General features: G+C 37.8%; 1 long non-coding RNA gene across 1 annotated transcript; it reads right to left on the bottom strand.

The window, feature by feature from the left end:
• Window positions 1-3,518: 3,518 nt before the first annotated feature.
• LOC118494384 lies at window positions 3,519-12,350 on the bottom strand. The gene is made up of 2 exons (XR_004896518.1): window positions 12,225-12,350; window positions 3,519-4,047 (listed from the first exon to the last, which is right to left on the bottom strand). It is a non-coding gene; the product is annotated as an uncharacterized LOC118494384 (long non-coding RNA).
• Between the last annotated feature and the right edge of the window lie 1,077 nt (window positions 12,351-13,427).

The raw sequence follows: 13,427 nt of genomic DNA, 5'->3' as shown, positions 1-13,427 counted from the left end.
TTCATGTTGTCTAAAATAAGCATGTTAAGTTAAAGCTTTAGTGCATACCTTTTTATATTAATGAACGTCAGTTACATTCAAAGCTAATTATGACTATCAGCTCCACAAAACTCTCTCTGTATTTCTCAGTATGGCTATGTTCAGAAACTAGTGTCGTCCGGCGACTTTCGCGCGCAGAAACTCAAGTGAAGATAATTACCTCTTCTGAAGAGTTCATCATGTTTTTTTAATCCTCCGTGTCCTCCTTGACTACAAGCTACTGTGTGGAGGAGGGGTGGGGGTGGTGCGCGATGGAAGGCTTGTATCATGTGGATGCGGCGACAGTGTTGTTGTCATTACTTAGAATTCCTCATGGGGGAGACAGACACTACGCACTATAGCTTTAAACATGCAAAGAAACATAACAAATATAAAACATTAGGCTACTTATAACTACTAAAGAAATAATTTGTTCATATAAATATTGTTTATTTTCCTTAATGACAGTATGACTTTAAGAATAATGTATTCAATTCATTTATTCCACAAAAACAGAAAGGCAAATAATACACATAAAACACTGTAGTACTTGGAAAGTTTCACTCAGGAGACAGAGTTACTGATTCCAAAATCTGCCAGAGGCCATCAGTCCCCACCCGGGTCTCGGTTATTGTGCAACAGTAAATGTAGATAAACATGAACACTAAATCAACCATACAAAACTAAAAACCAGATAACATAAATGCACACCCAAAACATTAACAGAACATTATTAAAACACACATTAACTAGGACAGAAACCATTCAGAATTTTTTTTTTCAAATGAGCCTTTGCATTGCTTCAGTGCAGAACAGTTCAAATGACCCCGCCCCTCCCATACAGAAACTTAACATCCTTAGTTATCTCTGCTTACAGTAATATGATCTGTGCACTGCATACTTAAGCTGATTATTACAAACAACTACTGTGACTTAGTAATGAATATGGCTCCATTCATGCTGCCTTTTTATAGTGGTGATGCACGCGCTTAACTCTGAGTGAACCTACTCTAAATTGATTGAACCAACTCGAATCTGCTGTTCTGGAACCGAAAACTCCAACATGGCATCATGACTTTGCGTAAACATACACGCCACTTTCCTAAAGCCAAATGGCGTGTTATCTGTACGCATTTTGAACTATCCACGTGTATGTCTACGCTGTATACAGTGGATGTAAACATACATACCACGTGGCGTCGCCACGTGGTATGTATTATCGCGAGAACGTGCTGTGCTATCGTGAGAAAAAAGAAAGGTTGGGTTTAGGGAAACAACATTGGGAAAGGCTTTAGTAACACTCAAAAATGACAAAAACACAACGGTGACTAACGTCACACGCTTAGGAAAACAATAAACGGTTGGGTTTAGGAAAAGAACATTGGGGAAGGCTTTATTAAAAAAAACAAAAAACGGTTGATAAACGCAACACCTGGGACGTGATCCCAGCTTTCCCGGGGTGAAAGTCCTGTGTTTTACCCATCCGCCATCCCAACCAACCGCTGTCCTTTTGTACTACTCGCTATGGCGATAATACACATGTAATGTAGGTCAATGGAGGCATTGATAAACACGCTAAAAAACGATTATGCGTCTTGATAACACGCAAAAACGGCATACGAATTGGCGTGTCATACATACACCACTTAGTGAGATCAGTCTGGAAAACTCAGAGTTTCCCATCTCAGGGTAAATCAACACAGAGTTCAGGGTTAGACTCAGAGTTTGTTAAACCTCCTTCGTGAAACGGGCCCCACGGCAATAAAGACTTTTTTTCCATGTTTACCCCTTCTGGACCACTCTCATCCTCAGGCACTAAAATCCAGTATGCTATCTTTTTGGATATTTTCAGCACAAGAAAATAAAATCCTTCCTTCTTGCATCACTACATGTATAGGAATAGGAAGATTACTGATGAACTTCTCTTTCATCACATAGCAGCATTTTAAATTTTATTGTGTCTTCTGTTAAATAATATCAGGAGTATAAACTGTTCAACGAACGCTACGGTGGGTGTTGAAATTCTGTTTATGTCCAAGAAGAAATTCCACTTGACATTTACATTCATGGTTCAAACCTCTGGGGTGATTCTCAGTAAATGACTGATCAACAATGTCAAGAGACAGCGTCTGTCTCTTTGTTGTCTTATTAGAGACACTGCAGAGGTTTATTGTCCAGTGCCACTCCCACTGTGGCACAAGCCTTTTAACCTTGACTTCTACCACACTAAACGGTATTTCCATCAGATGGTGCAGTACCCTGGTGGTTTGCATGTATGTTGCAATCAATCTCCTTCTGCCAGCCAACAGGGACCTTTCCCAAGGCAGCACACAGAAATGAAACACTGAGCAGCTACCTTAAATCCCATTGAGAAGCTCATTCAGTTTGAACATCATATTGGGTATTCACAAATTCTAGATGGTTGTTTTATCCTGCAGAAGAACCAAATGGGACACAGAGATAATATGACGAGTGCCATAAAGTTTCGAAAAGCACAAGTAAATATTGTTGTGGTCTTTTGAAATTATCATGATGTTTGTGGGGGAGGGAGGTTCTCAGGTTTCTAGAATTTGCTGGATGAATACGTTTTAATAGGTTGGGAAACCTGTTCTAAAAGCTGTTGGATAAGCTTACAAACATATCATGGTTGAGCTAAATTAAAGGTGCAATCAGTTTTAACATTTTGGACATATAAGACAAGGTCATTTTATTTATATAGCACTTTTTATGCACAATAGTTTTAATATTTGAAAAGCAATAGTAAAAAAAAGTGGAGACAAAATCAGTGTTGAGCATGGAAGTTCATTCTTGTCCTTGAAAACATATCCGTGATAAAATATTTGAAACTCTAGGTTAATATTTAAGTTTTTTGCTGGAGCTTTCGACGGAATCTCCCAGACTTCTTCAGCAAATTGAAACTTGACCAACAATAATCATTAAAATGTCTTTCTTCATGTCCAAATCCGTTTTAACTTACTCTTGCTTTCTGCAATATCTTTGCTAATGTACGGTTATGAAAACATTGTGGCTATGACAAAAGAACAAATTATGGTTAGGATTAGGCATCTTGGTTAAAGTTTGGGAAAGATCATGGTTATGGAAAATACAATTTTTAATTGTAGGTCTGTGACAGGTTGTGAAGTCTGGTCTCCTGCATGAATCCACCAACCTACCATCATACCCTTACTACATATAGGGCACAAACATTCCTGCATTGGCACTAAATGTTGGCATGGGATGTAAATCGTGAGATGTGGAATTGATTCAATTGAATGGCCTCCATTATCTTTTTAGGGCCATCCACTAACTCTTGGTCAATGAACTTTGACCTGTTCCCAGTCAAATCTGCGACTGGTTTTGATCTGGTGTTCACCGATAGCTGATGTTGTCTGCTTCTTTGAATCTTCTCTATAAATTTATTGTTGTGTTACTTCAACTCACTGTAATAATCAGTACTGACTTGATGCCTGCGCCAGTTCAAATAAGCTGCAGCAGTTTTTTTGTCATGTTATCTACACTTATTTTTTCTCCCCATTTTATCTGCATACTGCTACTGTATATACGTAGATTTGTTCCTGGTTAAATAAAAACGTTACTCCTGGATCAGATCTCACCTCATCCTTTGCAGCAAAGATAAATACATCCTTGATTACGGTGGTCTATATGGAGAACGTCTCAGGTTGCTCTTTCCTTGCAGGGTGTGATATGGTTGCACATTCCTGTTTGAGGGGTTGGCCTCGATGCCAGAGAGGACGGAGTGCCGCCTCGTATTCAGGATTCATGCGTCCACTCCTGTTCATCTCCTCACCTGCCAACCAGCTCCTCATTCCTCAGGTTCCACTAAGGTCAGGCCCTGGATTCTATGGAGGTCGCCGAATCAATAAGAGCGACACAAAAGTGAAGCATACCGTGTCCTACAGGTGTGAATTTGGCACATGATGATGCTGTCTGATGTCATCCACAGTGAGAACTAGAGGGAGACCAACCTTAAACTTTCCAACTGCTGACATGTTCTTTGGTAATACAGTGCTGTGATCAAATGAAAAGTACATTTTCAGACAAATATAGTGACTGAACAACATTTGTTATGGCATTATGGAGGTCGCCGACAGTGTTGTCATTACTTAAAATTCCTTATGGTACGGGGCGACAGAAACTACGCACTATACTGCCCTACAAAGCAAAAAGGCAGTAACTACGCAGAGTGCAGAACTGAGAAAAATGACTTTAAAGTTATCCTGTCATCCAGCTAAGTAGTTGTAGGTAGATTATTGGACATGTGGCTGTTTTTGTTACTTTATATTAGCTTATTCTTTGTACATATCAATCCTCATATTTAATTTGATATTTTACCCCTATTTTGCAGTTACTGTATTCTTGCTTTGTATTACTTACCAAAAACGTGGCACCATACCAAGGAAAAAGGCAGTAACTACAGATTCTTCAAAAACTATTTTGCCACAACTTGGGCTCTGGGTGTGTTAGATACACTGTATTTGAAATAACTGGAACCATTTGTTTTCCTGAACATCGATATACCAAAACCAACACTAATTTGACCATTTTAGGTCAATATTTTCCACCCGGAAGCTGTTCTGGTGCTGAAACGGCTGCTTAAAGTCTCACATTGCTAAGCTGTTATCAAGTTATCCTGTCATCCAGCTATTTAGTTGTAGGTAGATTATTGGACATGTGGCTGTTTTTGTTACTTTATATTAGCTTATTCTTTGTACATATCAATCCTCATATTTAATTTTATATGTTACCCCTATTTTGCAGTTACTGTATTCTTGCTTTGTTTCACTAGGGCTTTTTGCAGTTACTGTACAAACGACTACCATTTTTCTCCAAAACGACACACATTTGAGATAAGATGTTTTGTCACATAACAAAGGATGCCTTGAATGTCATGAAAATGATAATAACTCATTTTTGACCAAAAATGCAATTACTGCCTTTTTGTTTTGTAGGGCAGTATAGCTTTAAGTAAGTTCCCCCTTTTTTTATGCACAAATTGAAAATGCACATAACAATAGGTGGATATAAATGCACTTAATCACACACAAGACAAGTGAATACTAAGCACACACATATGAATGCAATGTTATATCTGACTCCCTCTTAATGAACAACCACTGTCACAGATAATAGTAAAGCACGTATATATGTAGATTTTCTTGAAACAGTACATAAGCCTCCCTACAAAGAAAATAAATGTTTTAAGTCTGTTAATGAGGAGTCAGGCTATGGATTCCATTAGCTACAGCTATTACTTGGTTAATTTAAAATGCTAATTAAGCAAATCAGCCAACGTTAAGGCATTAATGTTTGCTTCTTCTAAATACATGGTGAGCAAATCAAGTGCAAAAGTGTGGAAATTATCAAGTTCTCCACACACATTAACCAAATATTTTCAGTTCAATACTGACATGACCATTTAAACCTGAAAACAATTACAATACCACACTGCCAGAGGGAATGCTATGTCTTTATGTCATTATGTATTCCTGCCACTTAAAAGGCTTTCCAGTGGTGCACGTTGTGTGTAAATAAGTGTAATAATCCAAGGTTTAGTTTGGCCTTTGAGTCTGTTGTAGTATTATCTGTCGGCCAGCTTCTACATCCTACTTCTTCTAACGTTATACCAAAGACAATTGACTGTAAATATCAAAAGTCCTCCATAATTATAATTTTTTTTAAAAAGTCAATGTAATTAACAATTTGCTGAACTCCTATTCTGGAGAGAAATTGTCCAATCAAATCTAAGCAACCGTCAAGCTTTGGATTTCTCCACATGAAATGAACCATGGCCCTGTAGTACTGCAAGAGTGATACTTGGACAGCGTTAGGGCAACATTATGGTAGCTATTGTAATCTGGCATAGCAACAGTAACTATGGGGCGGGGCTTAACATTCCAACTTTTCCAAGGAAAACTGAACAACTGAATTTAATCTGTTCTATCTGTATTTTTTAGTCCTTTTTGCAATCTTGTTTCCAATGTACTTGTGTGCAGTGGCGGTTCCAGACCATTTCAAATGGAAGCGCCAAGCTGGGGTCACATGGGATTTTAGGGGTACCAAATATATTAAGCACAAGTGTTACATATCACCAACCCCATACTACAAAAGACTAACGATACACATAAACAATAAACACAAGAATATTCATTCAGTGTTAACCTACATTTTATTCATCACTGCAAATAATAGTACCATCTTTTTGTTGATAAAGGTGGGGTTAAAAATTTATGAAAATATTTGCCACATAGGGGGGCCAGAGGAGGGTCGAGGCCTAATATTACGGGGGGCTGGGTCACCCTTGGCCCCCTCACTAGAACTAGTGTGTTGTTCTGATCACCGTGATAACCGTTGTCAAGATAGGACCAGGGACACAGCAATCACCTTTGAAAGTTTGACATTTTGTAGCATCAGTCGGCCTAGTTTTTAAAAGAAAGAACCAGAGGCAGACACACACAGCTTGATCTATAACCTCCACTTCCCCTGTTATTCATTCATTCATATGTTTCACTTTAATTAGATGGAGGACCATAAAGAAACTACAACCTGAACTCAGTGGAAGTCGGCCAGATGTTAGGATGTTTGGACCACCAGGGTTCAGACAAGTGACACCAGGGGACGTTCAGTACTAAGGCCAATTATCCCAGCAGGAAATGAAGGGTTCCTATTATTAGTCTAATGTAGCAGAATACAAGCTCAACAGCATCTCGCCACATCATTGCTGCACCATAAACCACAGTTATTCACTTCAACTTTACTTAAAAAAAAAAAGAGTTAAAATGGTCTGCTTTACTTGATTTCCAGGTGTCTAAATTTATCTTGCTGTTTAATGTATGACCCATTTTAACAAACTTTGATCAAACTGATGGTTTTCTGTTTTAGCCCATTAACTACAGATTGCCTGTACTCAACATTAACATGAACATTTTGCAAAGTATACCATACATTTTCAGATGTACTGTACTGTATTTCCTACCTTCCAGGATGTGTTGGTTAACGGTCATATAAATAGTCTTGACTAAAACTTGCTGGAAAATGTTTTGGTGAACATTTTTTATCATCTTTACACTTTACAGTCCTTTAACAAGATTACAAACCATTTGACCCAGGCAGAAAATGTCTAATGAAAACTTATCAGACACCTATTAGCTTATTATTGAAAATCAACACTTTTGATTTTCAGTTTTTTAAATGTTTTTGTCGCTTTTTAAAACATTGCCTTGTTTGACGTTTTTTTCAAAGCTTTATTCTGCTGTTTTCTAGGCTTTCAATGCCTTTAGTCGCTTTTTTCAATGTTTTTGGCGCTTTTGTCACTTTTATGTCATTTTAGTCAACATTCTTTGATGTTTTTTTAAACATTTTAATTGCAAAGAGCGCTGCGTTGAACCATCTTTGTTATTTTTGGGCTATTTTGTTGAAAGAAACCCACATTTCTTATATAGAAAACTTTGAAAAGGGTTTCACCCGAGAACAAAAGGAGGGTTAAAGACCTCTGCTGCATCAATTTATACTACTTTTTGCTTTTTTCACCTAATGTTATGGAAGTGCAGGACCAAATCACTGGAGTAACCCTTTGAATAAGAGAAACTCTTTTATTGCAAGAAGCTCACATACAAACCTCACATAATTCAACATTCTTAAATAATTCTCTGAATCCTTGCTTATTTATTTACCTTTGTGTCATTTTCCAACAAAAAAAGTTCATGAACGCAGAGCTAGGAATCAAGAGTGTCCTTGAATGCACCATCATGGAGAAATAAAATGGTCTCCATCTCAATAATGTAAATTTGACAAAGAATATGCACTAAATATGAAATGTGATGGAATACCAAGTTTCAAGAACATTTATTGTCAAATTATACTTAAATGGAAACCAATTAATTTGTAAACTTACACTATACTTTGGTTCAGGTGGTAATAATATAACCATTAGGGCTAAATGTATTTTGTAGTTAATGGGCTAAAACAAGAAAAACCACAGGTATGGTCCTTTAAGGAGGAATAAAAGGTCTTAAAATGATAGAAAATGTGCGTCTGTCTGTTTCTTCCTGCCAGTCTTGGAACAAGATACCAACATGAATTTACAGCCATCTGTGAATCCAGCTCGTACCACCAGCCACATGTAGACATCTCAGGGCTCCTCTGATAATAGGAGTTAATAAGCACAACAACCTAATTACACTTCATAATGGAGATGACTAGCATGTCTCAATAACACAGAGAGGGGTCCTCCATGAACAATGGGGTCCATTGCTAGCAGGGTGGAGACCTCCTGACTGTGACCCTGACACATTCACCCACATCAAATAACTGCAGACAAACACGTGGCCGTTGCTATACAGAAGGAAGCTTTTAGTGTTTTTTTTAAACTATCGAGTGGGCAGTCCACGTGATAGTTTGTCTTTACTGACACTGAGAAAAGACCGGAGGCCACAAAGCGTATTTTTTGTATTTTATAAATCAGGCAGGGGTCAAACAAAAGATCTGCACACTGTACAAATAGCTCCTAATAACATAAACACCCATCACTCAGTTTGTTTTGATATGTATGATTGTCAGTCTACTTCTAGACTGAACTCATCAGAGCAGTGCTGGTTGTCTGATAAAGAAAATTCATACTTATAATGAACAAATATAATAGAAAATAAATGTAGAAAAATATTATACAGAACACTGAATGATGTTGAATCAACTTCATCACAAAAAGTCAGTAAAATACAAAACAGCATTTTAAACTCGCAGGGATGGTGTCCAAAGCACAATGGCTGATTTTGAGAAGATGTGACATTGTGACCATTGAGCTTTGAACTCACTTACGGTCCTAAGGAAAATGCTGATCTCAGTGAGCTATTGTCCAAGTAATGACTCTTATAGCTATTGAGGGTATATTTTATTGAGTCAGCCTGGGTGGATTCAATAACATGATTTTCCTAAACTGCAACGGGACTGATTGTTAATCAGAATCAGGTGTGTTAATGCAGACACACATTTAAAATATGCAGGGTAGTCCACAGCCCAATGCATGATTAGATACATGTATGATCATCTTGCAACACCAGGTGCTGGAACTCAGAACGACTGAGGACGTAGACAGTTTCTGATTTCAGGTAGCTATTATCTGGGTGATGTCACAAGTGGTATCGCAACGCCTTGTAGACAAGGAGCAGGCTTGCATGCAAATGCAGAATTTTAAGCTACTGTAAAAAATTAATTTCTTATTAGAAAATTCTGAGAATTTGTGTACTTGGTTAAGACAACATAGAGATGCCTGTAATTTATTTTCACAAGGATCAATAAATGCCAAACTAATGTTTAAAGATGCTATATTTTGCATTGACTGCAATCCATAGATGAGGACACATTTAAAAAAACAATTTAAATTCACTTTTTGAGATAAAATTCTGAAATTTTGCACACCAAATCTACAATGATCTTCGGATGTTATGAAGTTTTTCCATGAACATCAAATATTAAGTTTGGAATAAATTGCAGTAATTGTTTACACTACTGTATGCAGAAAAACATTTTAATGCACCGTGGGCTCAATTTTTTATATATCAAAGTCTGAAGATGAAGTAGCCCAAATTTGGTGTCAATTGAAACAAAAATATGGGACGAGATAGGTTTAAGAAGTTTTGCATTTGCAAAAAGTAGAGTTATGGACATCAAAATCGACACAAGGTAAAAGCAGAGTACAGTTTCTGCTCTACTGGGGCTACAAAGTTAGTTAGTAGTTAGTAAGTTGCGACGTTGTAGCACGTATGGCTGATTTGTTATGAATTTTAAATGGCTGTTGTAGCACCACCATCAGGACAATTAGCACACAAATCACACTGATTGCGTTTTGCATAGGACTGGATTTGTGTGCAAAGTTTGGTGAGTTTTCGTGCATTGGAACATGGATTTCTTAGGAAGAATATAATACAGGCAAAAACAATAGGGTCCACGCAGCTTCACAGCTCGGCCCCTAATCACATAAAATATCCTAAGGAAGCAAGTATTACAGAAACTACAACATAGAAGAAATAGTAAAAAAGAAAGAATAGATAATAAGCCTTCACTACTTTCCCAAAAAAGAATTTAAAAGGCAAAAAGAAGAACAAACTAGCAGGTCACTATAAAAGTAAAATAAATAAAAAAAAAAAAAGTAATGTATAACTTATGTGATCCATATATTGTATTTTGCTTTAATTTTGTAATTCAACACGTTCAGTATTTTATCTAAATTTTTCTTGCTATATCTTTTTTATACAGTATATCTCTCTATCTATAGTTTATTGTTAAGTATTGTCATATTTTGTCCGATCAGACGGTGTTCCCAGCACTGCTCTAATTGGTCCAGTCTGGGAGGAGATTTACTTAATCATATATTTCGCAACCACCTGACTGGTATGTTTTTGTCTCTATACTTTATTTTTTCAGCTCTATGGTGTTGACTTGACAAAGGTATCTAACAGATCAAATGCAATTAAATGTATTCAAAGCAATCAGTACAGTGTGCAGATCTTTTGTCGGACTTCTACCTTCAGTTAGTTTTTTGATCGATTACCTGTAGAGGTTTTTTGGATGTTCTCGCACTTCACTCTGTGTTTTATAAACTAGGCTAGTTGGCTATAAATCTTGTTACTGTAAAAAAAACAATTGACAGTTATTGAGGATGAAATTAAACACAAGTTTTTCAATAAGTCAACACAAATGTAGCATGAAATATGAAACACCAGTGGTCCAAGGAGAGTAAATCTGATGGTCACTTCAGTCACAGCATCTCAGCACAGCATATTTTCCTGTCCTAAAGCTTCATATAATTGCAGCCTACTATGAGCTAATAGTTCTCTATTTTACAAATGTTTTATCTGTTGGTATGCTGGTTCAACAATAAAAAAAACTGCACAAGCTGTAGTCAGGGATCCTAACCTGTTGTAGTGCACTCTGGCCACTCTGCCTTCAGGCCATGGTTAACAATGTGCCGTTTCATGTCAGGAACAAAAGAGCCAAACTAAATCCTCCTTATATGTTCAAGTTGTGGGAATTCCAAGCCCTTACCCTGGTCATTAGAGCTGTCTCATAATGAAACTCAAGCCTCACCTTGACTCACGGATAATGCCAGTAAAATGAGCCAAGCAGGACGTGCTTAGAAATGTGTAAGAGTGTGTGCATGTGCATGCATGTTGTATTTATCTCAGGAAGAAATATTTCAGGATTGCATCCTTGGAGTGTAACATGTTTACCAAGGACAGACTACATCCATGACGCTGTAAATGTACTTTGTGTCTCTTTCCCTGCAGCTACTTCTTGTTTAGGATACCTGGCTGTTATTTTCTCAGCTACTGTGTGTGTAGAGAAAATGTACTAACTAGCTGATTTATTGGGCTACACAAACATCATACAAACCCAAACCGCATGTGCGCTAACCCCTTTTTTTTCCCCCTCAGGGCTACTCTTTTCCGGCCTCTCATGCCCCTTATAGAAATATGCAGGAGGTTGTGGGGTCAGCAAATTCATTGCAATGAAGGTGCTACCAGCAAGAGTGACTCGTTTGATCTCAGTATGGTGCTTGTCTCCAATAAATTAACCAGCAATCAAGGATATTTAGTTTGGTTGGGGGCCATTTGTGCAGGCATCATTAACTGGCCAAATGCAGGTATTTATAGGAAATGTGTGCTTTGTCCTTATTGAAGCTCTTTGTAGAGGGTAAACGTGCAGTGCAGGGGTCCTGCTTAAAATTGCCTAGATTCAGTACCCGGATGATGAACTTTCAGGGGAAAGTATAATAACTTTTTTAATGAATGTATTGCAGAGGTGGTGTTTTTTTCCCACTTCAAAAGCCCCTCGTTTCTCATATAAATGAAAAGGCACTTATTGCAAACAGAAGCCTGTGAATTATGCTTGACTCAATACATCAGTCCCTTTGCAGTCAATAAAGGCCTTTAGTTGAACTGCTATCATCATTCAGTCCAGATGCCCAAAGATATAGTTTTTCATTGAAAATCATGCTAATCTTCATGGGAAAAAGTTCTATAAGAGAGTAAATTGCACCTTGTACACCTCCACATTTAAGCTGGTGCTCTATATGCAAACACCCACCACAGACCCACCACTTCCCTGTTATGCTTAACCTGAGAAGATGCTTCCTCTCGGCTGCTTCAGTAATGAACAGAATGGGAGGCTTTGACACCCTCTTCTCTTACTTCTTAGTTTCAGGAAAGTGTGCCAGGCCAGCCTTTTTCTGCCGTCAATGGATTTCACATGGCTTCCTCTCTGAGAGCTGCCGTGAGGTCATCCGCCAACACTCCATTCCAGGTGGTCAAAGCGTCTGTCTGTTCGCCCACGTCACCACGGCAGCCTTTTTAGCTTTCTGCGAGCTCAAGCAGAGGAGGTTTCCATGAGAAGGATGGCTCCGCTCTGAAGTATCATGATCTGGCCAGACTTCCTTTCTGGTTAACCATGTGTTTGAACAAAGAATACTTTTACATAATTAAATTACTCTTTTAGGGTACCAGTATGCACACTGCTGGTAATGTATAATATATAATAATTTTTTTTTTTTTACTTCAGCCATTAAACAACATTTCTATAGAATTGCTTTCTTGTCTGACTAATAGATATCATAACATTCTCATTATTGTATATCAGTTTTACAGTTATTTAAGAGGGAGGAAAGAACTGTCAGTTAGCATCTAAGTGTTGCTTGGTGGCTAGCAGACATATCTATCTATCTATCTATCTATCTATCAGTTCATACTCGGACAGAGCATGATTAGATAAATAAGGTACAACAAAGCTAATAAGCTACAATAGCTCAAAAGTCAGCACTGTGAAGACGGCTTGCTATTGGTCAATGGCGGGAATTTGTGGGTCAAAAATCAATACAATTGAACTCAACGTATGGATTTACTTTAAAATGAATTATATGTATTCATATTTTACTTTTTTTAAATGGTGGTGTGACTGGACCTTTAAAATGCTGATGCATGATCTATTGAATAGTACCTAGTCTAAGGGCTTATTTGTGAAAGAACGTAATATTTCTAACAGATTAAATAATGCATCAGCAAGGAATATGACCAAATCAACACTAAATGATGATTTTCAATCATTAAAAAGAGTTTTATCTGGCCACACAAACTCAACGAACAGTCTGGCACAGTGGGTTAAAGCGTCTCCATACCTTGTTGATCTGTATAGGGAGGGGCTGCCTGTTGAACATACCAGAGTCATTCACAACTCAAGCCCTGTGGCCCCAAGGGATGTTTGTCTTTCATCCGTCCAACTCAATATTTTCACATCAACGGCTGTGGCTGCTTGTCCCTTTCTGTGTAAAAGTCTCTCCTGCTCGGTGAGACCTGCTGATGTTGTAACAGCCACGCAAATGATTTACAGTTGTGGTGAAA

The sequence above is a fragment of the Sander lucioperca genome, chromosome 23 (assembly GCF_008315115.2).
Source record: "Sander lucioperca isolate FBNREF2018 chromosome 23, SLUC_FBN_1.2, whole genome shotgun sequence".
In the NCBI taxonomy this organism is placed as follows: domain Eukaryota; kingdom Metazoa; phylum Chordata; class Actinopteri; order Perciformes; family Percidae; genus Sander; species Sander lucioperca.
The sequence above is the reverse complement of the archived record's forward strand: the minus strand, read 5'-3'. Positions and strand labels throughout refer to the sequence as shown.